General features: G+C 48.9%; 5 non-coding genes and 4 pseudogenes across 5 annotated transcripts; all 9 read right to left on the reverse strand.

Moving 5' to 3' along the window:
- Positions 1–614: 614 nt before the first annotated feature.
- Positions 615–805, reverse strand: LOC141198645 (U2 spliceosomal RNA). Its single transcript, XR_012270502.1, has one exon. It is a non-coding gene; the product is annotated as a U2 spliceosomal RNA (small nuclear RNA).
- A 1098-nt stretch (positions 806–1903) lies between these two features.
- Positions 1904–2094, reverse strand: LOC141198656 (U2 spliceosomal RNA). The gene has a single exon (XR_012270514.1). It is a non-coding gene; the product is annotated as a U2 spliceosomal RNA (small nuclear RNA).
- Positions 2095–3188: 1094 nt separating this feature from the next.
- Positions 3189–3368, reverse strand: LOC141198660 (U2 spliceosomal RNA; annotated as a pseudogene).
- Positions 3369–4159: 791 nt separating this feature from the next.
- LOC141198665 (U2 spliceosomal RNA) lies at positions 4160–4251 on the reverse strand (annotated as a pseudogene).
- Positions 4252–5349: 1098 nt separating this feature from the next.
- On the reverse strand, positions 5350–5540 carry LOC141198669 (U2 spliceosomal RNA). The gene has a single exon (XR_012270520.1). It is a non-coding gene; the product is annotated as a U2 spliceosomal RNA (small nuclear RNA).
- A 1098-nt stretch (positions 5541–6638) lies between these two features.
- On the reverse strand, positions 6639–6829 carry LOC141198657 (U2 spliceosomal RNA). The gene has a single exon (XR_012270515.1). It is a non-coding gene; the product is annotated as a U2 spliceosomal RNA (small nuclear RNA).
- A 1094-nt stretch (positions 6830–7923) lies between these two features.
- LOC141198661 (U2 spliceosomal RNA) lies at positions 7924–8103 on the reverse strand (annotated as a pseudogene).
- Positions 8104–8894: 791 nt separating this feature from the next.
- Positions 8895–8986, reverse strand: LOC141198666 (U2 spliceosomal RNA; annotated as a pseudogene).
- A 1098-nt stretch (positions 8987–10084) lies between these two features.
- On the reverse strand, positions 10085–10275 carry LOC141198670 (U2 spliceosomal RNA). Its single transcript, XR_012270521.1, has one exon. It is a non-coding gene; the product is annotated as a U2 spliceosomal RNA (small nuclear RNA).
- Between the last annotated feature and the right edge of the window lie 16817 nt (positions 10276–27092).

A 27092-nucleotide genomic window follows, 5' to 3' on the forward strand; every position in this document is an offset into this window, starting at 1 on the left:
CGCCATAAGCAGCAGTTTAAAAGAATGCCACAGACTAATCAACCAAACTTTTTGGGTTGGGTTATTTTTTATAGTCTGCAGGCGTTAAATGAAAGAAGTCAGTGTTCCACCAGAGGGAGACAACCTTTCAGAAAAGGCATTGGAGCAAGCCAAAAAAGACATTTTAAGTGCAGCAGAGTAACCAGCGCACATACCTGTTAGCTCAGGTGAGTTTAAATGGCTGCTGTTGATAACAAGGGCATTTGCTAAATAGATGGTGTGTGTGCAACAATATACTGAAAGAACAATTATATTGTGCAGCTTATCTCACCACCTATAATTAGTTAGGTGAAAGCTCCAAAATGCTTGCCTAATATGGCTGTTTATCCAAAAGGAAGTAAAGAGGGAGAGTTAGATAGATAGCATTGCATTACAGTACATGGCTATGCAATGCAGAGTTGCTGAAGTTGAACCAAAATGAGTTTGTCATCTGGCTTCTGCAACTTTTAACATGAAAAATACAATGAGGAGAAGAAAAGCAAAGCCAAAAAGTCAATCCAAAAATCCGACAAACAAGCAAAAGCAACAAAAAGCATTGAATTCAATTCTTTCTGATTTTAGAAACTGCATTAAAGAATGAGTGCACTGGTCCTGGAAATGCTGCAATACCAGGTCAATGCGTGGAGTGGACAGAGCAAGCTCTTTTACCATCTCCCTGTTCTAAAAATCCATTTACTATATGGTCCCCAGATAGGGGACGTATCAGATATTAAACTGATAAGAACAGATACTACACTTGATCTTAGCCAAAAGGCCGAGAAGCGATAACCAGAATTGGTTTCGGCCTACGGTGCCACCCTCGGATCCTGAAAAGTCCATTTGTGGAGATGGCCACCTGGACTCCCGTTAAGAAGACATGTTGTCAACCTCTAGATCCCTTACATGCCTGCACTTTTCGGCTTGCTGCTGCAGCAATCCACGCGTTTTAGATCTGCATGACTCCAACTATTTTAGCACAGCACCCTCACCCCCTTCTGTTCCCACCCGCCTCAACACCGGTGGAAGGGAGGAGAACCAATTAAGGGGGGGACGAGCAGCTGTCTACCCTTAGCAGGAGTGTTGCTGATTACTTACCTTTCCTGCTGCTGCTGGCTGTCCAGCAGCAGACTGAAGGTGGCTGCTGCCGTGCGCTGGTATATAAAGGCTCAGAGCCTATTATGACACGCGCAGCCAGTGTTCCATTGCCACATTCCATCTACTGCAGGCAGGATACCTGGCTGGTTGAACGGCACTGAGAAGCTCACAGAGACCGCCATAAGCAACAGTTTAAAAGAATGCCACAGACTAATCAACCAAACTTTTTGGGTTGGGTTATTTTTTATAGTCTGCAGGCGTTAAACGAAAGAAGTCAGTGTTCCACCAGAGGGAGACAACGTTTCAGAAAAGGCATTGGAGCAAGCCAAAAAAGACATTTTAAGTGCAGCAGAGTAACCAGCGCACACACCTGTTAGCTCAGGTGAGTTTAAATGGCTGCTGTTGATAACAAGGGCATTTGCTAAATAGATGGTGTGTGTGCAACAATATACTGAAAGAACAATTATATTGTGCAGCTTATCTCACCACCTGTAATTAGTTAGGTGAAAGCTCCAAAATGCTTGCCTAATATGGCTGTTTATCCAAAAGGAAGTAAAGAGGGAGAGCTAGATAGATAGCATTGCATTACAGTACATGGCTATGCAATGCAGAGTTGCTGAAGTTGAACCAAAATGAGTTTGTCATCTGGGTTCTTCAACTTTTAACATGAAAAATACAATGAGGAGAAGAATAGCAAAGCCAAAAAGTCCATCCAAAAATCCGACAAACAAGCAAAAGCAACAAAAAGCATTGAATTCAATTCTTTCTGATTTTAGAAACTGCATTAAAGAATGAGTGCACTGGTCCTGGAAATGCTGCAATACAAGGTCAATGCGTGGAGTGGACAGAGCAAGCTCTTTTACCATCTCCCTGTTCTAAGAATCCATTTAATATATGATCCCCAGATAGGGGACGTATCAGATATTAAACTGATAAGAACAGATGCTACACTTGATCTTAGCCAAAAGGCCGAGAAGCGATAACCAGAATTGGTTTCGGCCTACGGTGCCACCCTCGGATCCTGAAAAGTCCATTTGTGGAGATGGCCACCTGGACTCCCGTTAAGAAGACATGTTGTCAACCTCTAGATCCCTTACATGCCTGCACTTTTCGGCTTGCTGCTGCAGCAATCCACGCGTTTTAGATCTGCATGACTCCAACTATTTTAGCACAGCACCCTCACCCCCTGCTGTTCCCACCCGCCTCAACACCGGTGGAAGGGAGGAGAACCAATTAAGGGGGGGACGAGCAGCTGTCTACCCTTAGCAGGAGTGTTGCTGATTACTTACTTTTCCTGCTGCTGCTGGCTTTCCAGCAGCAGACTGAAGGTGGCTGCTGCCGTGCGCTGGTATATAAAGGCTCAGAGCCTATTATGACACGCGCAGCGTTCCATTGCCACATTCCATCTACTGCAGGCAGGATACCTGGCTGGTTGAACAGCATTGAGAAGCTCACAGAGACCGCCATAAGCAACAGTTTAAAAGAATGCCACAGACTAATCAACCAAACTTTTTGGGTTGGGTTATTTTTTATAGTCTGCAGGCGTTAAATGAAAGAAGTCAGTGTTCCACCAGAGGGAGACAACGTTTCAGAAAAGGCATTGGAGCAAGCCAAAAATGACATTTTAAGTGCAGCAGAGTAACCAGCGCACATACCTGTTAGCTCAGGTGAGTTTAAATGGCTGCTGTTGATAACAAGGGCATTTGCTAAATAGATGGTGTGTGTGCAACAATATACTGAAAGAACAATTATATTGTGCAGCTTATCTCACCACCTGTAGTTAGTTAGGTGAAAGCTCCAAAATGCTTGCCTAATATGGCTGTTTATCCAAAAGGAAGTAAAGAGGGAGAGCTAGATAGATAGCATTGCATTACAGTACATGGCTATGCAATGCAGAGTTGCTGAAGTTGAACCAAAATGAGTTTGTCATCTGGCTTCTGCAACTTTTAACATGAAAAATACAATGAGGAGAAGAAAAGCAAAGCCAAAAAGTCCATCCAAAAATCCGACAAACAAGCAAAAGCAACAAAAAGCATTGAATTCAATTCTTTCTGATTTTAGAAACTGCATTAAAGAATGAGTGCACTGGTCCTGGAAATGCTGCAATACCAGGTCAATGCATGGAGTGGACAGAGCAAGCTCTTTTACCATCTCCCTATTCTAAAAATCCATTTAATATATGGTCCCCGGATAGGGGACGTATCAGATATTAAACTGATAAGAACAGATTTTTTAGATCGAAAGCCCGAATTTGTGCACAAAACCGGAGTGCGCTTAAAAAAGTGACAAGTGCCACAAAAAAAGTGCACTAGGATGCTGGTCTTCTTGAAACCCTCTCCAAAAGGAGAAGGGTCCCCCAAACCATTCCCCGTCCCTCCGAGCCAGAAGGCCACAGCGAGGAACAGGGACAAATAGCCACCTCCAGCCTAAGCCAGAGGCGACCCAATTTTACCCCCAGTACCTGCCCGAGTTCTCACCCGAGCAAGGCACTGGGAGCCAAAGACTGTGCTCCCCTCCCGGAAGAGGGGAGCCAACATCGCTCTCCTCCCGAAAGAGGAGAGCCAGGGGGGTTCAGGGGTGAGCGGAACCTGATGGCCACACACTCCCCCCCTAGACCTGCCAAGAGAGGGACCCGTTAGGGAACCGCATCCCAACAAAATCCTAGTAAGGACGTGGACACACGTGAATAAGTGGACACACAGTGACAAAAAAATTAAATAAATAGTGAAGGTTTCACAGTATAATACTGCCCGGACCTTCGACCGGGAATTGAAAAATTCCCCATCCTAAGGCCAGAAGGCCCGGAATAAGGGTGTGTGCGAAGAAAGAAAAATTGAAGTGCATGTGCAAATGTGCCAAGAACTCAAGTGGGGTTCCCAATCCCAGTGAGATAAGGCACCCCAGAGTCACCACTCCTGGGGCACTTCACACTTCGGGCTTTCGATCTTCCCCGGCCCAATGGCGTCGATCCTGGGGGGCCATGCTTTCCACCAGATGAATATATTAGCCACCTGGCGTACTAACAAGCGCCTAAACCCCAGTGTGCATAATGTATCAATCTATTAGGGCGGCCAACATCCAAAACCGCCTTTTCGAAAGATACTACACTTGATCTTAGCCAAAAGGCCGAGAAGCGATAACCAGAATTGGTTTCGGCCTACGGTGCCACCCTCGGATCCTGAAAAGTCCATTTGTGGAGATGGCCACCTGGACTCCCGTTAAGAAGACATGTTGTCAACCTCTAGATCCCTTACATGCCTGCACTTTTCGGCTTGCTGCTGCAGCAATCCACGCGTTTTAGATCTGCATGACTCCAACTATTTTAGCACAGCACCCTCACCCCCTGCTGTTCCCACCCGCCTCAAAACCGGTGGAAGGGAGGAGAACCAATTAAGGGGGGGACGAGCAGCTGTCTACCCTTAGCAGGAGTGTTGTTGATTACTTACTTTTCCTGCTGCTGCTGGCTTTCCAGCAGCAGACTGAAGGTGGCTGCTGCCGTGCGCTGGTATATAAAGGCTCAGAGCCTATTATGACACGCGCAGCCAGTGTTCCATTGCCACATTCCATCTACTGCAGGCAGGATACCTGGCTGGTTGAACGGCACTGAGAAGCTCACAGAGACCGCCATAAGCAACGGTTTAAAAGAATGCCACAGACTAATCAACCAAACTTTTTGGGTTGGGTTATTTTTTATAGTCTGCAGGCGTTAAATGAAAGAAGTCAGTGTTCCACCAGAGGGAGACAACGTTTCAGAAAAGGCATTGGAGCAAGCCAAAAAAGACATTTTAAGTGCAGCAGAGTAACCAGCGCACATACCTGTTAGCTCAGGTGAGTTTAAATGGCTGCTGTTGATAACAAGGGCATTTGCTAAATAGATGGTGTGTGTGCAACAATATACTGAAAGAACAATTATATTGTGCAGCTTATCTCACCACCTATAATTAGTTAGGTGAAAGCTCCAAAATGCTTGCCTAATATGGCTGTTTATCCAAAAGGAAGTAAAGAGGGAGAGTTAGATAGATAGCATTGCATTACAGTACATGGCTATGCAATGCAGAGTTGCTGAAGTTGAACCAAAATGAGTTTGTCATCTGGCTTCTGCAACTTTTAACATGAAAAATACAATGAGGAGAAGAAAAGCAAAGCCAAAAAGTACAGCCAAAAATCCGACAAACAAGCAAAAGCAACAAAAAGCATTGAATTCAATTCTTTCTGATTTTAGAAACTGCATTAAAGAATGAGTGCACTGGTCCTGGAAATGCTGCAATACCAGGTCAATGCGTGGAGTGGACAGAGCAAGCTCTTTTACCATCTCCCTGTTCTAAAAATCCATTTAATATATGGTCCCCAGATAGGGGACGTATCAGATATTAAACTGATAAGAACAGATACTACACTTGATCTTAGCCAAAAGGCCGAGAAGCGATAACCAGAATTGGTTTCGGCCTGCGGTGCCACCCTCGGATCCTGAAAAGTCCATTTGTGGAGATGGCCACCTGGACTCCCGTTAAGAAGACATGTTGTCAACCTCTAGATCCCTTACATGCCTGCACTTTTCGGCTTGCTGCTGCAGCAATCCACGCGTTTTAGATCTGCATGACTCCAACTATTTTAGCACAGCACCCTCACCCCCTGCTGTTCCCACCCGCCTCAACACCGGTGGAAGGGAGGAGAACCAATTAAGGGGGGGACGAGCAGCTGTCTACCCTTAGCAGGAGTGTTGCTGATTACTTACCTTTCCTGCTGCTGCTGGCTGTCCAGCAGCAGACTGAAGGTGGCTGCTGCCGTGCGCTGGTATATAAAGGCTCAGAGCCTATTATGACACGCGCAGCCAGTGTTCCATTGCCACATTCCATCTACTGCAGGCAGGATACCTGGCTGGTTGAACGGCACTGAGAAGCTCACAGAGACCGCCATAAGCAACAGTTTAAAAGAATGCCACAGACTAATCAACCAAACTTTTTGGGTTGGGTTATTTTTTATAGTCTGCAGGCGTTAAATGAAAGAAGTCAGTGTTCCACCAGAGGGAGACAACGTTTCAGAAAAGGCATTGGAGCAAGCCAAAAACGACATTTTAAGTGCAGCAGAGTAACCAGCGCACATACCTGTTAGCTCAGGTGAGTTTAAATGGCTGCTGTTGATAACAAGGGCATTTGCTAAATAGATGGTGTGTGTGCATCAATATACTGAAAGAACAATTATATTGTGCAGCTTATCTCACCACCTGTAGTTAGTTAGGTGAAAGCTCCAAAATGCTTGCCTAATATGGCTGTTTATCCAAAAGGAAGTAAAGAGGGAGAGCTAGATAGATAGCATTGCATTACAGTAAATGGCTATGCAATGCAGAGTTGCTGAAGTTGAACCAAAATGAGTATGTCATCTGGCTTCTGCAACTTTTAACATGAAAAATACAATGAGGAGAAGAAAAGCAAAGCCAAAAAGTCCATCCAAAAATCCGACAAACAAGCAAAAGCAACAAAAAGCATTGAATTCAATTCTTTCTGATTTTAGAAACTGCATTAAAGAATGAGTGCACTGGTCCTGGAAATGCTGCAATACAAGGTCAATGCGTGGAGTGGACAGAGCAAGCTCTTTTACCATCTCCCTGTTCTAAGAATCCATTTAATATATGATCCCCAGATAGGGGACGTATCAGATATTAAACTGATAAGAACAGATGCTACACTTGATCTTAGCCAAAAGGCCGAGAAGCGATAACCAGAATTGGTTTCGGCCTACGGTGCCACCCTCGGATCCTGAAAAGTCCATTTGTGGAGATGGCCACCTGGACTCCCGTTAAGAAGACATGTTGTCAACCTCTAGATCCCTTACATGCCTGCACTTTTCGGCTTGCTGCTGCAGCAATCCACGCGTTTTAGATCTGCATGACTCCAACTATTTTAGCACAGCACCCTCACCCCCTGCTGTTCCCACCCGCCTCAACACCGGTGGAAGGGAGGAGAACCAATTAAGGGGGGGACGAGCAGCTGTCTACCCTTAGCAGGAGTGTTGCTGATTACTTACTTTTCCTGCTGCTGCTGGCTTTCCAGCAGCAGACTGAAGGTGGCTGCTGCCGTGCGCTGGTATATAAAGGCTCAGAGCCTATTATGACACGCGCAGCGTTCCATTGCCACATTCCATCTACTGCAGGCAGGATACCTGGCTGGTTGAACAGCATTGAGAAGCTCACAGAGACCGCCATAAGCAACAGTTTAAAAGAATGCCACAGACTAATCAACCAAACTTTTTGGGTTGGGTTATTTTTTATAGTCTGCAGGCGTTAAATGAAAGAAGTCAGTGTTCCACCAGAGGGAGACAACGTTTCAGAAAAGGCATTGGAGCAAGCCAAAAATGACATTTTAAGTGCAGCAGAGTAACCAGCGCACATACCTGTTAGCTCAGGTGAGTTTAAATGGCTGCTGTTGATAACAAGGGCATTTGCTAAATAGATGGTGTGTGTGCAACAATATACTGAAAGAACAATTATATTGTGCAGCTTATCTCACCACCTGTAGTTAGTTAGGTGAAAGCTCCAAAATGCTTGCCTAATATGGCTGTTTATCCAAAAGGAAGTAAAGAGGGAGAGCTAGATAGATAGCATTGCATTACAGTACATGGCTATGCAATGCAGAGTTGCTGAAGTTGAACCAAAATGAGTTTGTCATCTGGCTTCTGCAACTTTTAACATGAAAAATACAATGAGGAGAAGAAAAGCAAAGCCAAAAAGTCCATCCAAAAATCCGACAAACAAGCAAAAGCAACAAAAAGCATTGAATTCAATTCTTTCTGATTTTAGAAACTGCATTAAAGAATGAGTGCACTGGTCCTGGAAATGCTGCAATACCAGGTCAATGCATGGAGTGGACAGAGCAAGCTCTTTTACCATCTCCCTATTCTAAAAATCCATTTAATATATGGTCCCCGGATAGGGGACGTATCAGATATTAAACTGATAAGAACAGATTTTTTAGATCGAAAGCCCGAATTTGTGCACAAAACCGGAGTGCGCTTAAAAAAGTGACAAGTGCCACAAAAAAAGTGCACTAGGATGCTGGTCTTCTTGAAACCCTCTCCAAAAGGAGAAGGGTCCCCCAAACCATTCCCCGTCCCTCCGAGCCAGAAGGCCACAGCGAGGAACAGGGACAAATAGCCACCTCCAGCCTAAGCCAGAGGCGACCCAATTTTACCCCCAGTACCTGCCCGAGTTCTCACCCGAGCAAGGCACTGGGAGCCAAAGACTGTGCTCCCCTCCCGGAAGAGGGGAGCCAACATCGCTCTCCTCCCGAAAGAGGAGAGCCAGGGGGGTTCAGGGGTGAGCGGAACCTGATGGCCACACACTCCCCCCCTAGACCTGCCAAGAGAGGGACCCGTTAGGGAACCGCATCCCAACAAAATCCTAGTAAGGACGTGGACACACGTGAATAAGTGGACACACAGTGACAAAAAAATTAAATAAATAGTGAAGGTTTCACAGTATAATACTGCCCGGACCTTCGACCGGGAATTGAAAAATTCCCCATCCTAAGGCCAGAAGGCCCGGAATAAGGGTGTGTGCGAAGAAAGAAAAATTGAAGTGCTTGTGCAAATGTGCCAAGAACTCAAGTGGGGTTCCCAATCCCAGTGAGATAAGGCACCCCAGAGTCACCACTCCTGGGGCACTTCACACTTCGGGCTTTCGATCTTCCCCGGCCCAATGGCGTCGATCCTGGGGGGCCATGCTTTCCACCAGATGAATATATTAGCCACCTGGCGTACTAACAAGCGCCTAAACCCCAGTGTGCATAATGTATCAATCTATTAGGGCGGCCAACATCCAAAACCGCCTTTTCGAAAGATACTACACTTGATCTTAGCCAAAAGGCCGAGAAGCGATAACCAGAATTGGTTTCGGCCTACGGTGCCACCCTCGGATCCTGAAAAGTCCATTTGTGGAGATGGCCACCTGGACTCCCGTTAAGAAGACATGTTGTCAACCTCTAGATCCCTTACATGCCTGCACTTTTCGGCTTGCTGCTGCAGCAATCCACGCGTTTTAGATCTGCATGACTCCAACTATTTTAGCACAGCACCCTCACCCCCTGCTGTTCCCACCCGCCTCAAAACCGGTGGAAGGGAGGAGAACCAATTAAGGGGGGGACGAGCAGCTGTCTACCCTTAGCAGGAGTGTTGTTGATTACTTACTTTTCCTGCTGCTGCTGGCTTTCCAGCAGCAGACTGAAGGTGGCTGCTGCCGTGCGCTGGTATATAAAGGCTCAGAGCCTATTATGACACGCGCAGCCAGTGTTCCATTGCCACATTCCATCTACTGCAGGCAGGATACCTGGCTGGTTGAACGGCACTGAGAAGCTCACAGAGACCGCCATAAGCAACGGTTTAAAAGAATGCCACAGACTAATCAACCAAACTTTTTGGGTTGGGTTATTTTTTATAGTCTGCAGGCGTTAAATGAAAGAAGTCAGTGTTCCACCAGAGGGAGACAACGTTTCAGAAAAGGCATTGGAGCAAGCCAAAAAAGACATTTTAAGTGCAGCAGAGTAACCAGCGCACATACCTGTTAGCTCAGGTGAGTTTAAATGGCTGCTGTTGATAACAAGGGCATTTGCTAAATAGATGGTGTGTGTGCAACAATATACTGAAAGAACAATTATATTGTGCAGCTTATCTCACCACCTATAATTAGTTAGGTGAAAGCTCCAAAATGCTTGCCTAATATGGCTGTTTATCCAAAAGGAAGTAAAGAGGGAGAGTTAGATAGATAGCATTGCATTACAGTACATGGCTATGCAATGCAGAGTTGCTGAAGTTGAACCAAAATGAGTTTGTCATCTGGCTTCTGCAACTTTTAACATGAAAAATACAATGAGGAGAAGAAAAGCAAAGCCAAAAAGTACAGCCAAAAATCCGACAAACAAGCAAAAGCAACAAAAAGCATTGAATTCAATTCTTTCTGATTTTAGAAACTGCATTAAAGAATGAGTGCACTGGTCCTGGAAATGCTGCAATACCAGGTCAATGCGTGGAGTGGACAGAGCAAGCTCTTTTACCATCTCCCTGTTCTAAAAATCCATTTAATATATGGTCCCCAGATAGGGGACGTATCAGATATTAAACTGATAAGAACAGATACTACACTTGATCTTAGCCAAAAGGCCGAGAAGCGATAACCAGAATTGGTTTCGGCCTACGGTGCCACCCTCGGATCCTGAAAAGTCCATTTGTGGAGATGGCCACCTGGACTCCCGTTAAGAAGACATGTTGTCAACCTCTAGATCCCTTACATGCCTGCACTTTTCGGCTTGCTGCTGCAGCAATCCACGCGTTTTAGATCTGCATGACTCCAACTATTTTAGCACAGCACCCTCACCCCCTGCTGTTCCCACCCGCCTCAACACCGGTGGAAGGGAGGAGAACCAATTAAGGGGGGGACGAGCAGCTGTCTACCCTTAGCAGGAGTGTTGCTGATTACTTACCTTTCCTGCTGCTGCTGGCTGTCCAGCAGCAGACTGAAGGTGGCTGCTGCTGTGCACAGGTATATAAAGGCTCAGAGCCTATTATGACATGCGCAGCCAGTGTTCCATTGCCACATTCCATCTACTGCAGGCAGGATACCTGGCTGGTTGAACGGCACTGAGAAGCTCACAGAGACCGCCATAAGCAACAGTTTAAAAGAATGCCACAGACTAATCAACCAAACTTTTTGGGTTGGGTTATTTTTTATAGTCTGCAGGCGTTAAATGAAAGAAGTCAGTGTTCCACCAGAGGGAGACAACGTTTCAGAAAAGGCATTGGAGCAAGCCAAAAACGACATTTTAAGTGCAGCAGAGTAACCAGCGCACATACCTGTTAGCTCAGGTGAGTTTAAATGGCTGCTGTTGATAACAAGGGCATTTGCTAAATAGATGGTGTGTGTGCATCAATATACTGAAAGAACAATTATATTGTGCAGCTTATCTCACCACCTGTAGTTAGTTAGGTGAAAGCTCCAAAATGCTTGCCTAATATGGCTGTTTATCCAAAAGGAAGTAAAGAGTAGTGTTGAGCCACCCCCGTAGTGTTCGAGTTCGGTTCGGTTCGTCGAACACCTTCGAACACCGTTAAAACCAATGGCAGGCAAACAAAAACACATAGAAACACATAGAAAACACCTTCAAAGGTGTCCAAAAGCTGACAAACTGCTCTGAAGACACAACTAACACATGGAAAAGTGACAAGTACATATAGTCATGCGAAAAGAAAAGAGGTGGAGGAGTAAAAGGAGGGGGAGACACAGATATAGGCATGTCATGCCCTTCTAAAATCCAAAAAGTGAGAAGCCGACACGTTCAGTCCGCTCCTGCCCGTGCCACCTCTGTGTCGCCGGGTTTGTGCCAGAGCCGCGGTGAACCCTGACGGCCAGCCCCCCTCTCCCGATACTGGTGCCTGTCCGCTGGTGGGTCGAGCGAGCCCCCCTGTGGTGGAGGCAGCTCTAAGCTTTTTAATTTAAATTGTCTCTCTAATTTGAATGAATACACTTTAAATCCATTTACAAGGATCTATTGGAGGGCAAGTCTCATGCCAGCAGCCGCGTAATTCCAGCTCCAGTAGCATCCACTAAAGCTGCTGCAGTTAAAAAGCTTTTATAAGGATCGAGCTCGGCTGTCCACCGCAAGGCATCCTACTGCCAGTCCCAGCCCCTATGCCTTGGGGTGCCTCCTGATGCTCTTCACTGAGTATCCCGTGGTCCCGAAGCATTTCCTTTGAAAAAATTAAGTGTCAAAACTACAGGTGGTGTAGCTTGCTTAACAGCCGGGATAATCCGCTGACTAGCAGACACTGCTACTAGGCACAAAGTATTTCCTGGGCTAGATGCAGTTAAAAATTTGTAATTAGATACTCTCGTTGGATGCTGAGAAAGCATTCCATAGAGTCTCCTGGCACGCCATATATGATTCTATTAAAAAGCTTGGGGTAGGGGTCTAGGGGACCCTTTTATAGCCAAAATCACGGCCCTGTATCGCAATACGTCACCTAGGCTGAAGATAAATGGAACTGTATTACCCTGAGGGCTCGGTTGCTACAGAGGTATTGCACCTCACCCAGAGGTGTGATATCTCACTCTCAGGTAAGGATGGAGTGTGGATCAGGACCCGACACCTGCATGCATTACACCACATTGCCGTGGGGCAGGGCGACCAATATGCCCCTGAGATGGGCACGACAGTCCCTGTCCCTGGCTGGATTGTGGGGAGGGAACACTGAGGAAGGGGAACCCTGTAGTGCAGGAGCAGGGAGGAAGCAGTTCCTGGGTGCATTGAGAAGGGAGTATAAAAGGTGGGCACCATCTTAGTTCAGTGCAGAGAAGTCTGAGCAGAAGTGGCAGGGAACAGGGGCTCTGCATGAGCTCTGCTCCGGAGGTGGGCCTAGTAACAGAGGCCCAGGCCTGGAAGAGGGAGAAGGAAGGAAGAGGAGCGGAGAAGGCTCCAGGAACGAGGAATGAAGGGATCCCAGGGGTGCGGACGGGCGAGTCGCCACCGCACGCCCGAATCCACCTGCGTGGAGGGGTCAGGCCAAAGGGGGAGACCGGTCCCCGAAACTAGTGGAGGCAGGAAACGACCCTCAGCTAGAAACCGGAGGCTGTGACATTTTATGTGGCGCAGCCCCTCGCTACACCCGCTAGGAAGGCACCACATAGGGTCAGGGAAACTGGCGCCAAGTTTACCAAGAGGAGGCCCGAGGCAGCCGGACAGAAGGGTTGGTAAGAAAGGCCAGACAAAGGACACACAAAGGGGGTCCTGTGAAGCGCTCCAAAGTTATCTGGGAGTTGTCTGAGCCCCTCACCTGGTGAGCACAGTACGACGTGGGCAGCCGTTACCTGCAGACGTGGTCTGGATAATAAGAACTGTGAGTATAGGCCCTGGACTGCATCACTGACTCCGTGTCGTTACTGCTGCTGCCCTGCACCATCACCCCCATCCTCCGCATACACTGCCCTGAGGCTATACTCCTCCCGTGGGGAGTTATGCTACGCTCTGCTGCACCCACAACACCAGCCTCAGCGGTCTGCCCTGGAGCGGCGGTTCACTCTGACCGCAATCCACGGGTGGCGTAGTTGGACATTTAAACATCAAAACCACATAAATAGTTCCGCCACTGGTTTGACCGCCCTGAGCCACGGAACCAGATCGCCGCCACGGAGACTACAACCACCAGCATCCATCAAAAAGGGTCCGGCTCCGGGTGTCCCAAGGCCCAGGGGGCGCGTCAGAACATTTTCATCACCTTTCACAATCACCAATGGCACAAGGCAGGGATGTTCTCTGTCCCCTCTCTTATACATCCTAGTGACGGAGCACCTGCTCTCATCAATTCGCCATAACCCCAATATTAGGTGGATTGAGGTGGGAGGCACCGAGTACAAGTGCTCTCTATTTGCTGATGATGTCCTAGTATATATCACTCAATCACATATATCCATCCATGCTGTTATGGCTGAAATAGATCACTTTGTTACATGGTCAAATTTTAAAATCAATGCAGCGAAGTCTGAGGCCCTCGATGTGTCCCTCCCCAAATCCATATAGGATTCCATCCAGTCCAACTTTCCCTTTGCCTGGCCCTCACAGGGTATCAAATACTTAGGAATTCCTATTCATAGAGACCTCTCCCATCTATGTTATCCTAATTTTGGGCCCTTTATTGAACAACTCCATACAGACCACGGTTGGCAAGTTAGAACTGTAAGATTCACTACGTGAACCACTGGTGTTTTGTGGAAAAGCACATGTACACTGTGTTCCAAATTATTATGCAAAAAGTGTTTAGGAGTGATAAGGGAAGAATTTGTTTGTGACGCGCCCCTGGGCCTGCTGTGTCGTGCGGCATCGCGCGCACGGGGGCTTACCCGGAGCCGGATCAGATGGGGGTAGTAGTCTCGTGGCGGTGACCCGGTCCGTGACCAGGGAGTCAAACTGAGCGGCAGTCTTTAGCAGTAGATGTTAGAATGTTCGACTACGCCACCCGTTGAATGCGGCTATGAAGCCGCCGCTGCAGGGCAGACCGCTGAGGCCGGTGGTACGGATGTGCAGCGTGGATGGTATAACCCCCAACGGGAGGGGTATGGCCTCAGGGCAGCAGATGTGGATGATAGTGGTAGTGATGGTGCAGCAAGGAAGCTCAGAGACGTGTGGTGCAGTTTCAAGGCTTTTACTCACAGGTGTTGCTCCGGTCACTTCGGCCAGCAGTGACCACCCGAGCCGTGCTGCGTCCACCAGGTGCGGGACTCGGCCAACTCCCAGGCAGTTCCAGAGCGTGGTCCCAAGCTCCCCTCTATTCCTTCCTACAGGCCGTCCTCACCAGGGACCCCCCTTTGTCCGGCTCCCTCGGGTCTTTTGGTGGCGAAACCTTTCCCGGCTTCCCTGACCCTATGCGTGGTTTGCCTTCCTGGTGGATATGGTGAGGGGTCGCGCCAAAACTTGTCCACGACCTCCGGTTCCTGGCTAAGGATGTTTAGCCTCTACCAGTTTGGGATCCGGTACCCTCTGCTGCCAACCCTTCACCCGTCTTAGTTCACTTGTGGGATCTCAGGGTTCCCTCTGCTTGTGTCTCTGGGCCTTTCTTGGTGTTTCTGTTCCTCCTCTCTCTGCTTCAGGCCTGGCTCTGGAGCTGGGCCCAGCCGGAGGCACAGCTCCCTGTCAGCCTTCTCTGGCTGAGCTCCTCTCTGCACAGGCTCTCCTCTGAACAGGACCCTGTCTAAAGATGGTGCCCACCTCTTATACTCCCTCTGACACCCGAGCCCAGGTGACTAGCACCCAATGGGCTCCTTCCTATGCCCAGAGTCCCTCCCCTCTCTGCTCCTACACTACTGGGATGTCCCCCCCCCCCCCACTCCAGCCAGGGACAGACGCTGTCGTACCTGCACATCTACCTAGTGGGAGTACCGTTGTTCTGTCCCCCGGAAATGGGATGAGTGTAGTGCATGCAACTAACTGAGCTTGGTCCCACACTCCATCCTTACCCGGGAGTGGAATACCACACCTCTGGTTTGAGGTGCAATACCCCTGTAGCAGCCGAGTCCTCGGGGTGCTACATTCCCCCCTGGTAAACCACAGCACGTCCTCGGGCTGTAAAAGAATAAAACAAAACATACAAAATTTTTAAAGTATACACCAACATATAAAACATTAACTACAAACTCATCCCTTTATGGGAGGTACTTTTCTCTTTTAACCTTACGGGTATAAAACATTACGAAAACATTATCAGAAAAATATCATTAACTCTCTTAGCATCATAAACTTTTGATATAAAACTTTTCCATATAAAGCATTCTTGTTCCTCCAGCCACGGTGCAACTTATGACCGGGTAAAGTGCAACAGTCACTAGAGAAAAAACAGTTCTTTATAAAACCAGAAGGGGGCGCTTTAGGAAGCGCAACTATTTACAGGATATGGCCGCTCTCAGTCCTCGGCCAGTGGGGAATAGGGAAATGGCTGCTCACAGTCCTCAGCCTGGTAAGGGATAGGGGCACACAGGAAACAGTTCTTTTAAACAGTTCCACACTAGTCCCAACGGGGACCATACTCTGATTAGCAGCATGTCAAGTACCCTTACGGGTAACTATTTACAGTACTTTATTTGGGCTACTTCCCTTCAGTAGCGGTGTCTTCTCCTTGTCTCCTCCTGAGGATAGTCTTCAGACCCGTCCGGGTCCTCTTGATCTTCCTCATACCGCAACTCCTCCTCCGTCAACCGGTGCACGTGAAGGGCATATGGTCCTTTGGCACACTGGTGCCGGGTGAAGGTAACCTCATCACCCGGGTAGAGTTCACGTCCTCGGTGTCCCTCCGGCAGGTGGCTCTCAACATCCCTGCGGGTAACAAAGACGTCGCCGGGGGTTCTGTGATCCCGGATAAAGCCCTAGCCGTGCTCCATTTGAAACTTTATTACAGTCCCGGTGGCGCGGGGACCGTGGGCCGCATGGCGGCTTCGTCGGGTCCGGCTTTTCTGCTCCGCGCTTTGGACCTGCAGCCGCTCCTCGCGGACCCGCCTCTCTCGCCGTTCCCTCTGAAAGACTTCCAGTTGTTGTCGGCAACACTCCTCACGTTGGGCTGCGGCCGCCCGGGTCTCTTGAGTGAACCCCATGAGGTCTTCGCCGGTGGGGTCCCACGCAAATTGGGCCTCTTCCAATGGGAGCGAGACAATGTTGGCGGGCGCCGGAGCCGGGATCAGAGGCTCACACTGGGGCCACTCCTTCCGGAGTCGGGGGTTGGCGTACTCCGGTGGCCACACGAAGGACTGCCCATCCGGGCAAGTGTGCTGTGCGAATAGGTCTTCACCCAGGGGCAGCACTGTGGAGGTTGAGGGCGCGGTGGGGGCAGCGGCGCCCGGATTCACCAGGCCTTGCGACCAGGCCGGTGGCACTGTGGAGGTAGAGGGCGCTGTGGAGACGGCGGCGCCGTGGGGTACTCGGCCTTGCGACCAGGACGGTGACGCTGTGGAGGTAGATTGCGCTGTGGAGACTGCGGCGCCCGGGGGTACTCGGCCCTGCGACCAGGCCGGGGGCCCTTCCTCTTTTGCCGCGCTCAGGGTCAAGGGGCGTGGCGTAACAGAGGGCACGACCGCGGCTCCTGCCGCTTGAGGCCTAGTTGGAAGCAGCGGCAGTGCGGCAACGGGCGCGGTAAGTGGAACTTCGGGCTCTGCGACGGGGAGCTGGGGCAGGCTTGCGGCTACGGGGCACGGGGTGATGACGTCCCCATTACCTGCTTCCATCTCTGCGGCTCCCTCCGCGGCGTCGTCTCCGGCCTCCGTTCCTCCTGCACCATCCTCAGGGGCAGACACGCTCCACGTTGCGGGTGGCATCCTCTGCTGGCGGGTTCCAGCCTGCTGGATCATCTCTCTCCTCCACTCGGCCAGCGCTTCTTGCTGTACCCGGGCCATCTTCCGGGCCAAGGCCTCCAGCGCGGTCTGTGCACGCTCCCGATTTCTGGGGAGCTGTGCCAGGATCTCCACCAGGCCTTCTGGGGTGGCAGCCTGTAACATGTTCCGGACCACAGGGTCGGTGCTGATCGACTCTCCCTCCATCTCCGGGTGCGATCTGTCCAGACTTCTCCAGGCCGCACCCATCTTCTCTGTTTTGTTCTGTATCCGCCCCCATTGAGGGTGGTCCCGGGGCAACTTAGTGATTGTCAGTTCCAGGGGCAGCCCTCTCACGCTGATGGACATTTCTATCATTGCAGTCTCTGCTGGTGGGGGCGGTTTCCGCTTTTGGCGCCATTCCTGGACCTGGCCCACGATGGGAGGTGGCCTCTTGCCACCCTCTGGCACGCCCATAATGGAGTCCGCTCTGCCAGGGCGGGAAATTGTCTCAGATGGCGGGAATCGTCTCCTTATGGCGGGAAACTCCGAGGATGGCGGGAAAAGGCTGCAGATGGCGGGCAAACGGCGGGAAACGATCCGAGATGGCGTCCGATGGCGGGGACCCTCCGGAATTGGCGGGAGACTCCTTTTTACGGTAAATGTGAACTTTTCTTCAGGCACGCAGTACCCGTCGGTTGCGGGCACGTAATCCTGCCGACTACGCCAAAGTTGACGCGCCCCTGGGCCTGCTGTGTCGTGCGGCATCGCGCGCACGGGGGCTTACCCGGAGCCGGATCAGATGGGGGTAGTAGTCTCGTGGCGGTGACCCGGTCCGTGCCCAGGGAGTCAAACTGAGCGGCAGTCTTTAGCAGTAGATGTTAGAATGTTCGATTACGCCACCCGTTGAATGCGGCTATGAAGCCGCCGCTGCAGGGCAGACCGCTGAGGCCGGTGGTACGGATGTGAAGCGTGGATGGTATAACCCCCAACGGGCGGGGTATGGCCTCAGGGCAGCAGATGTGGATGATAGTGGTAGTGATGGTGCAGCAAGGAAGCTCAGAGACGTGTGGTGCAGTTTCAAGGCTTTTACTCACAGGTGTTGCTCCGGTCACTTCGGCCAGCAGTGACCACCCGAGCCGTGCTGCGTCCACCAGGTGCGGGACTCGGCCAACTCCCAGGCAGTTCCAGAGCGTGGTCCCAAGCTCCCCTCTATTCCTTCCTACGGGCCGTCCTCACCAGGGACCCCCCTTTGTCCGGCTCCCTCGGGTCTTTTGGTGGCGAAACCTTTCCCGGCTTCCCTGACCCTATGCGTGGTTTGCCTTCCTGGTGGATATGGTGAGGGGTCGCGCCAAAACTTGTCCACGACCTCCGGTTCCTGGCTAAGGATGTTTAGCCTCTACCAGTTTGGGATCCGGTACCCTCTGCTGCCAACCCTTCACCCGTCTTAGTTCACTTGTGGGATCTCAGGGTTCCCTCTGCTTGTGTCTCTGGGCCTTTCTTGGTGTTTCTGTTCCTCCTCTCTCTGCTTCAGGCCTGGCTCTGGAGCTGGGCCCAGCCGGAGGCACAGCTCCCTGTCAGCCTTCTCTGGCTGAGCTCCTCTCTGCACAGGCTCTCCTCTGAACAGGACCCTGTCTAAAGATGGTGCCCACCTCTTATACTCCCTCTGACACCCGAGCCCAGGTGACTAGCACCCAATGGGCTCCTTCCTATGCCCAGAGTCCCTCCCCTCTCTGCTCCTACACTACTGGGATGTTCCTCCCCCCCCCACTCCAGCCAGGGACAGACGCTGTCGTACCTGCACATCTACCTAGTGGGAGTACCGTTGTTCTGTCCCCCGGAAATGGGATGAGTGTAGTGCATGCAACTAACTGAGCTTGGTCCCACACTCCATCCTTACCCGGGAGTGGAATACCACACCTCTGGTTTGAGGTGCAATACCCCTGTAGCAGCCGAGTCCTCGGGGTGCTACATTTGTTTGTCAGTTAAACTCATTGATGGTGATGTGTGTCAGGGCTCTTTATATCACTGTAAGCAATTGCAGACACCTGTGCTAATTAGTTTGGCAGGTGTGTCCAATGAAAGGCAAGACTACTTAAGAAGGCTGTCTCACATTATTAAGCAGCCTACATTTTCTGCCAAAATGGGAAAGAAAAAGGATGTGTCGGCTGCTGAGAAGCAACAAATTGTGGAGTGTTTAGGTCAAGGCATGACTACAATCAACATTGTGCGATGATCAGGATGAAGTGTCTTGTCAATCAAGAAGTATGTAGCTGATTCACAGTACACACGTGTGTGTGCTGATAAGGGCAAATTGAGGACTCTTTCCTACAAGCAATTACGTCAGGTTAAAAGAGCAGCGGCAAAAAAGCCTTGTCATAGCAGCAGACAAGTTTTTGAAGCTGCTGGTGCCTCCAACGTCCCTCGAACAACAAGATGCAGGGTCCTTCAGAGGTTTGCAGCTGTGCATACGCCATCCTGTCGACCTCCTCTATCCACTTCACACAAGCAGAAACGGCTCCAGTGGGCCAAACATTACATGAAGACTGATTTCAAAACTGTTTTGTTCACGGATGAGTGCCGTGCAGCGCTCGATGGTCCAGATGGATGGAGTGGAGGATGGCTGGTTGATGGACACCCCACGCAAACACGGCTACAGCGCCAACAAGGAGGAGGTGGAGTAATGTTTTGGGCTGGAATCATGGGGAGAGAGATTGTCGGCCCCTTTAGGATCCCTGAAGGCGCTAAAGATGAACTCCATAATGTATGTGGATTTTCTCAAACAGCACTTCCTGCCATGGTTCAAGAAGAAGAACCGTGTATTTCACAGCAAGATCATTTTTTTGCATGATAATGCACCATCTCATGCTGCACATAAAACATCTGCATCTCTGGCTGATATGGGCATAAAAGGGGACAAACTTATGGTGTGACCCCCATGCTCCCCTGACCTCTACCCCATTCAGAACCTCTGGAGCATCATCAAAAGGAGTGTCTATGATGGCGGGAGGCAGTTCACATCTAAGCAACAGCTCTGGGAGGGTATTCTGTCCTCATGCAAAACAATTGAAGCAGAAACCATCCAAAACCTGACAAATTCAATGGACGAGAGAGTTCAGAAGCTCCTTTCGAACAAGGGGTCCTATGTGAAAATGTAACATCACCTAGAATAAAGTTTTGAGTTGAAAACTGTTTGATTTCAGTTTCTAATAACCTGCTAATGCTTATAATTTCAAAAATGACCATTTTTTTGGTCTTTATTAAAATGAAAAGGTTGATCGAAAAGTTTGGCGGATCTAAGAGTGTGGCAACCCAGTAGTCATGATTACTTCGAATTCTGACAATATGAGGGTCATGTTGCAGGTAGTGCAGCAAGAAGGCACTTATGTGTCTTGCGCATCTCGGAGCCCCAAAATTATTTTCCGGGCTAGATGCAGCTAAAAATTATTATTAATTTTAAATCTGGTGGAGCTTAGTATAGATGGCCTAATAGGATCAGTGCTGCACACTGCTACAAAGCCCAAATTATTTTCCAGCCAAGATACAGATAAACATGATTAGTAATTTTAAATCTGGAGAAGCTTATTATAGGTGGCCTAATAGAATCAGTGCTGCACACTGCTACAAAGCCCAAATTATTTTCCAGCCAAGATACAGATAAACATGATTAGTAATTTGAAAGCTTAAAACGGTTGGTAGGGTGATTTTAACCAATCATCCATCTTTTACTCTCCCCAGGATGACACAGGGGTAGAAAAGTCGTTTCGGATCCATGATTTGTTCATCTTTCTGAACGTGAGTCTGTCTACATTATCAGTGGAGAGCCGCGTGCGCTTATCTGTCAGCACACCACCAGCAGCGCTGAACACACATTCAGACAGAACGCTGGCTGCGGGGCATGACAAGATCTCCAAGGCGTAAGTGGCTAGCTCCGGCCATTTATCCAGATTGGAAGCCCAAAAAGAGCAAGGATCCAGTGACACAGTCATGGCTTCAATGTTTACTTGGAGATACTCCTGTACCATCGTCTCTAGGCGTTGACTATGTGTCAGACTTCTTGTCTCCTGTGGCCTTGCAAAGGATGGGCTAAAAAAGTGGTGAAATGACTGCGCAAACTTGATGTTACCAGCAGATACTGTGGTTCTGTTATGGTTTGAGTGCTGAACACTTGACGGTCCCACGGTTGGCAAGTTGGAACTGTGAGATTCACTACGTGCACCACTGGTGTTTTGTGGAAAAGCACATGTAAGATTCTGCAACAGTCTCTGCTGATACTCCTGCATGCATGCATCCCTTTCTATGGCAGGAATAATTTCTGCAAATTTACTTTTGTACCAGGGATCTAACAGTGTGGAAACCCAGTAGTCAGGATTATTTCTAATTCTCCCAATTCGAGGGTCATGTTGCAGGTAGTGCAGCAAGAAGGCACTCATGTGTATTGCGCATCCAGGACCACCAAGTCCCTGTTGTGTTGGTGGCGAGGTAACAATCATGCTTCCTTCCTCTGTCCTCTCCTCCCAACCTCGCACAACAGAAATGTGATCAAGGTCTCCCTCATCTGATGAGTCTTCCATCAGTTCGTCCTCCACTTCTTCCTGGGCTCCTGCACCTTCCTCACTAGTTTGGCTGCTACCATGCGCCCTGGTAAAACCATCTCCCCCACCCTCACATGCCTGCCTCCTTGGTGCTGTCGACCGTCTGGACCTTGCAGATGTTAGCCCTTCCGCATACAACTCCTCCTCCTCTACTTCCTCCACCTCCTCTTGTGCCACCACCTGACTCCGAATTCTGTTTAACATGTGCTCCAGCATGTAAATCACCGGAATAGTCATGCTGATAATGGCATCGTCAGCACTAAACATCTTCGTCGCCATTTCAAAACTGTGCAGAAGGGTGCATAGGTCCCTGATCTGAGACCACTCCTCCAGCGTGATTTGCCCCACGTCTGGATCTCGTTGGCCCAGGCTATACGTCAGAACGTATTGCACCAGGGCTTGTCGGTGCTGCCACAGTCGCTGCAACATGTGCAGAGTTGAATTCCACCGGGTAGGCACATCGCATTTTAGCCGGTGAAGTGGCAGGCCCAACGACTTCTGTAGAGATGTAAGTCGCTGAGCTGCGGGATGCGAACGGCGGAAGTGAGCACACAGCGATCGTGCCCTCTGCAGAAGGCCATCTAGTCTGGGATAGTGGGCTAAAAATTGCTGGACAACCAGGTTCAACACGTGAGCCATACAAGGCACGTGTGTGACATTGCCCCGGCGAAGGGCCGCACCCAGGTTTGCAGCACTGTCGCACACGGCCTTCCCTGGTTTCAGGTCCAGTGGAGACAACCATTCATGAAATTGGTTCTCCAGAGCTGACCACAACTCCTCAGCTGTGTGACTCACATTTCCCAGACATTTCAAAGTAAAAACCGCCTGATGACGTTGAGCCCTACTGCCAGCATAGTAAGGAGGTGTGCAGGATCCCTTCTGCGCAGTTAGAAAGCTTGTGGCATGACCAGACAGGCTTTGGGTGCAGGTGGAAGACCGAGAGGAGGTTGAGGAGGCAGAAGCAGTGGAGGAACTTTGACATAAAGAGGATTGACGCACAACTCGTAGGGACAGCAAGACTTGGACAGCAGCCCCTTGTCCTGCTGTCACCATAGTTACCCAGTGCCCAGTCAGCGACATGTAACGCCACTGTCCATGCCTACTCGTCCAAGTGTCTGTGGTGAAATGCACCCTGTCACACACAGAGTTTCTCAAAGAAGCGGTGATGTTGTGTGCGACATGCTGGTGGAGCGCAGGCACACCTTTCTTTGAGAAGTAGTGCCGACTGGGCATCTGGTACTGGGGCACTGCGACGGACATAAGGTCTCGAAAATCCTCTGTGTCCACCAGGCGGAAAGGCAGCATTTCTGTAGACAAGAGCTTGCAGATGGTGAAATTCAACCTCTTAGCTTTCTCATGGCTAGGAGGAAATGGTCTTTTACTTGTCCACATCTGAGGGACCGAGGGCTGGCTATTGTGCTTAGACGGGGTTGATAAGGGTGTCCCCGGCAAACTGCCGGTCTGTGAGGAAGATGCAGGCGGACATGTTAGGTTGCCTTGATCCAAAGGTGGTGCTATCGATGTCGGACAGCGCTCAACACCAGCTGGTGTTACCACCTCCAAAGAAAATGATGACCTGCCAATCACGCTGGCTGTTGCGGGTAAAGAGGTGGCAGGTCTGCGCCCCAAAACAGGTGTGACTGCTGTCCCCCCAGTCACAGAGGATGAAGAGGCCGCGGATGCACAAGATATGGCAGACGGTGGTTGGCCCGGCCGGCTAGGCCGCATTGTAGCACACTGAGCTTCCCACTGCAACTTATGCTTCATGTCCATGTGCCGGTTCATGCATGAAGTACTCAAACTATGTATTTTTTGGCCTCTACTTAGCTTTTGCTGACAAATGTTACAGATAACACGAGTTGGGTCATCTTTATCGATCTGAAAAAATGCCCAGGCTATGCAAGGCTTAGCACCCATGCGACCTGAAGAGCCACCACGACTTGTGGTGAGAGGCAGAGTTGTGTTTGAGGATGCAGTTGTTGACGTGCTTCCAGTACTACGTCTCTGTCCAGGAAGGCGCAACCTGACCTCGTCGTCACTAGCATCTTCCTCCACCTCCTCTGCTGACCTCATCTCTTGGCTGACTGTGGGTTGACAGTAAGTGGGATCTCCAACCTCATCATCATCACCCTGTGCGTTATCACACCCGTCGTCCTCAGAGCCAACCTGTTCCTGCCCTGACAAAAAACTAAAGTTGTCGCTCCAATCAGGTATTTGAGTCTCATCATCGTCTTCCTCATTGTCTCCACCAACAGGAGTTACAGTTTGGGAATGAGGGTCTACATTATGGTCAGAACCTTCTGCGTCTGGTCCTGGATCCGACTCATAAAGATTCTGGGCATCAGTGCAGATCATTTCCTCGTCTGGATTCACAGAAGCGCTGGAGTCGACCTCTGATTCCCAGGCTATAGTATGAGTAAACAGCTCTGCAGACTCAACCATCTGTTCTACCTCATACTCAGACGGGCAGCTGGAGATTTGGGAGCTGTGAGGAAGCAAGTGCGATTGGGGTGACACCTTTGAGGACTGGAGTATTTGTGATGTTGAAGTTGATGTGGAGGAGAGCCCACTTAAAGGAGCACTTGATATCCGTTGAAGCACCTGCTGTTTTTGTGCCTCATCTGGAATTTGTAGTGATTGGCGTGGCCGTAAGAAAGGGATCTTATCACATTGTCCGCTAAAAGAAGTAGACATTTTAGTTTGGCTGGAAGATGGTCTTTCTTCTGCAGATGTTACTGTTGCTTTAACACCTACCCCATGGACACAACCTTTTTTACCCTTCCCAACACGCCTATTCCCCTTTCCACCAGCAGCAGGCCTTTTTCCACTCATTTTGGTGGTTAACTAATTCACAACTCTGGAGTTGTTTGCACAAAAAAACAATGGATGGGAACCGAGCAGAGCTGAGTGGCCAAACTGTGGTATTAGGCCAAAACTATTGGCTGGGTTAGATGCAGAAAAAAATTATATTCAATTTGCAACCTGATGGAGGTCAGTATAGATGGACTAATAGAACAAGTCCCACACACAGCTAGAAGCAAAAATATTTTTTCAGAAGTAGATGCAGAAAAAAAATATATTCAGTTTGCAACCTGATGGAGGTCAGTATAGATGGACTAATAGAGAAAGTCCCACACACTGCTAGAAGGCCAAATATTTTTTCAGAGCTAGATGCAGAAAAAAATTATTTTCAGTTTGCAACCTGATGGAGGTCTGTATAGATGGATTAATAGAACAAGTCCCACACACAGCTAGAAGCCCAAATATTTTTTCAGAGGTAGATGCAGAAAAAAATATATTCAGTTTGCAACCTGATGGAGGTCAGTATAGATGGACTAATACAACAAGTCCCACACACAGCTAGAAGCCCAATATTTTTTCAGAGCTAGATGCAGAAAAAAATTATATTCAATTTGCAACCTGATGGAGGTCAGTATAGATGGAGTAATAGAACAAGTACCACACACAGCTAGAAGGCCAAATATTTTTTCAGAGCTAGATACAGAAAAAAATTATATTCAATTTGCAACCTGATGGAGGTCAGTATAGATGGACTAATAGAGAAAGTCCCACACACTGCTAGATGGCCAAATATTTTTTCAGAGCTAGATACAGAAAAAAATTATATTCAATTTGCTACCTGATGGAAGTCAGTATAGATGGACTAATAGAATGATGCTATGCCCAAAAGATTTTACTTCACTAGGTGCAGTAAAAAAATTGGTATTCTATACACAGGTGGTATATCTTGCAACACAGATAGGCTACTCCACTGACTAACACACTCTGCAATAGGCCAAAAAGGATTAGCTTTGCTAGATTCAGCCAAATGCTGTGAAAAAAACTTGCAGAGCACTGGCCCAGACCTGCCTGGCAAAAACTGATAGGAACTGATGTAACCTAGTCCTGAAAAGGACTGCAATTACAATTAGTCTTTACTCCCACAACCTATCTATTTAAGAGCACAGACCTGCCTGATAAAAGTCGTAGGAAATGCTGTAACCTAGTCCTTAAAACGACTGCAATCACAACTATTCCCTACTCCCAAGCTATCTGTAGATTTGTGCGAAAATTGGCTTGAAATTAACAAGGTATAGCGCACACAGCAACAGCGGTGCCGTCTAACACGCAGCTGCAGCAGTGAGAAAATGGTGGCGACGGGGAAAATGGCTTGGTCTTATAGGGCAAGGACATGTGACATACACTGCCAATGACACATGCCCTTGCTTGTGTGAAAAAAAGCACTTCGCTCCTTGTGTGCGCTGCTGATAGGCTGACAGATTGCACCTCCCCACTGTAAATGCGGGAAAGAGAAAAAAAAATGGAGATCTTCATTATTCCTGCAGAGATCCATCCCCTGCCCCTCCCCCCACCCCGCTGTACACTCAAACTGCGTATTAACATTAATTTTCATCATTACTGAGAAAAAATCCAGTTATGATTTTGGTGCACGAACAGTTATCGAACATAACCTCGAACAGCCGAATTTTTCTCAAATCGTTCGTGTTCGCCGAACGGCTCGAACACCGCCCAAAACAGCTCGAATTTGAGATTGGCGAACAGTTCGAGTAGAACAACGCTCATCTCTAGTTGACAACATGTCTTCTTAACGGGAGTCCAGGTGGCCATCTCCACAAATGGACTTTTCAGGATCCGAGGGTGGCACCGTAGGCCGAAACCAATTCTGGTTATTGCTTCTCGATGAAAATTAATGTTAATACGCAGTTTGAGTGTACAGCGGGGTGGGGGGAGGGGCAGGGGATGGATCTCTGCAGGAACAATGAAGATCTCCATTTTTTTTTCTCTTTCCCGCATTTGCAGTGGGGAGGTGCAATCTGTCAGCCTATCAGCAGCGCACACATGGAGCGAAGTGCTTTTTTTCACACAAGCAAGGGCATGTGTCATTGGCAGTGTATGTCACATGTCCTTGCCCTATAAGACCAAGCCATTTTCCCCGTCGCCACCATTTTCTCACTGCTGCAGCTGCGTGTTAGACGGCACCGCTGTTGCTGTGTGCGCTATACCTTGTTAATTTCAAGCCAATTTTCGCACAAATCTACAGATAGCTTGGGAGTAGGGAATAGTTGTGATTGCAGTCCTTTTAAGGACTAGGTTACAGCATTTCCTACGACTTTTATCAGGCAGGTCTGTGCTCTTAAATAGATAGATTGTGGGAGTAAAGACTAATTGTAATTGGAGTCCTTTTCAGGACTAGGTTACATCAGTTCCTATCAGTTTTTGCCAGGCAGGTCTGTGCCAGTGCTGTGCAAGTTTTTTTCACAGCATTTGGCTGAATCTAGCAAAGCTAATCCTTTTTGGCCTATTGCAGAGTGTGTTAGTCAGTGGAGTAGCCTATCTGTGTTGCAAGATATACCACCTGTGTATAGAATACCAATTTTTTTACTGCACCTAGTGAAGTAAAATCTTTTGGGCATAGCATCATTCTATTAGTCCATCTATACTGACCTCCATCAGGTTGCAAATTGAATATAATTTTTTTCTGCATCTAGCTCTGAAAAAATATTGGGCTTCTAGCAGTGTGTGGGACTTGT

Source organism: Phyllobates terribilis, unplaced genomic scaffold (genome assembly GCF_046119375.1).
Source record: "Phyllobates terribilis strain yellow unplaced genomic scaffold, ASM4611937v1 Scaffold_98__1_contigs__length_5973952, whole genome shotgun sequence".
Classification (NCBI taxonomy): domain Eukaryota; kingdom Metazoa; phylum Chordata; class Amphibia; order Anura; family Dendrobatidae; genus Phyllobates; species Phyllobates terribilis.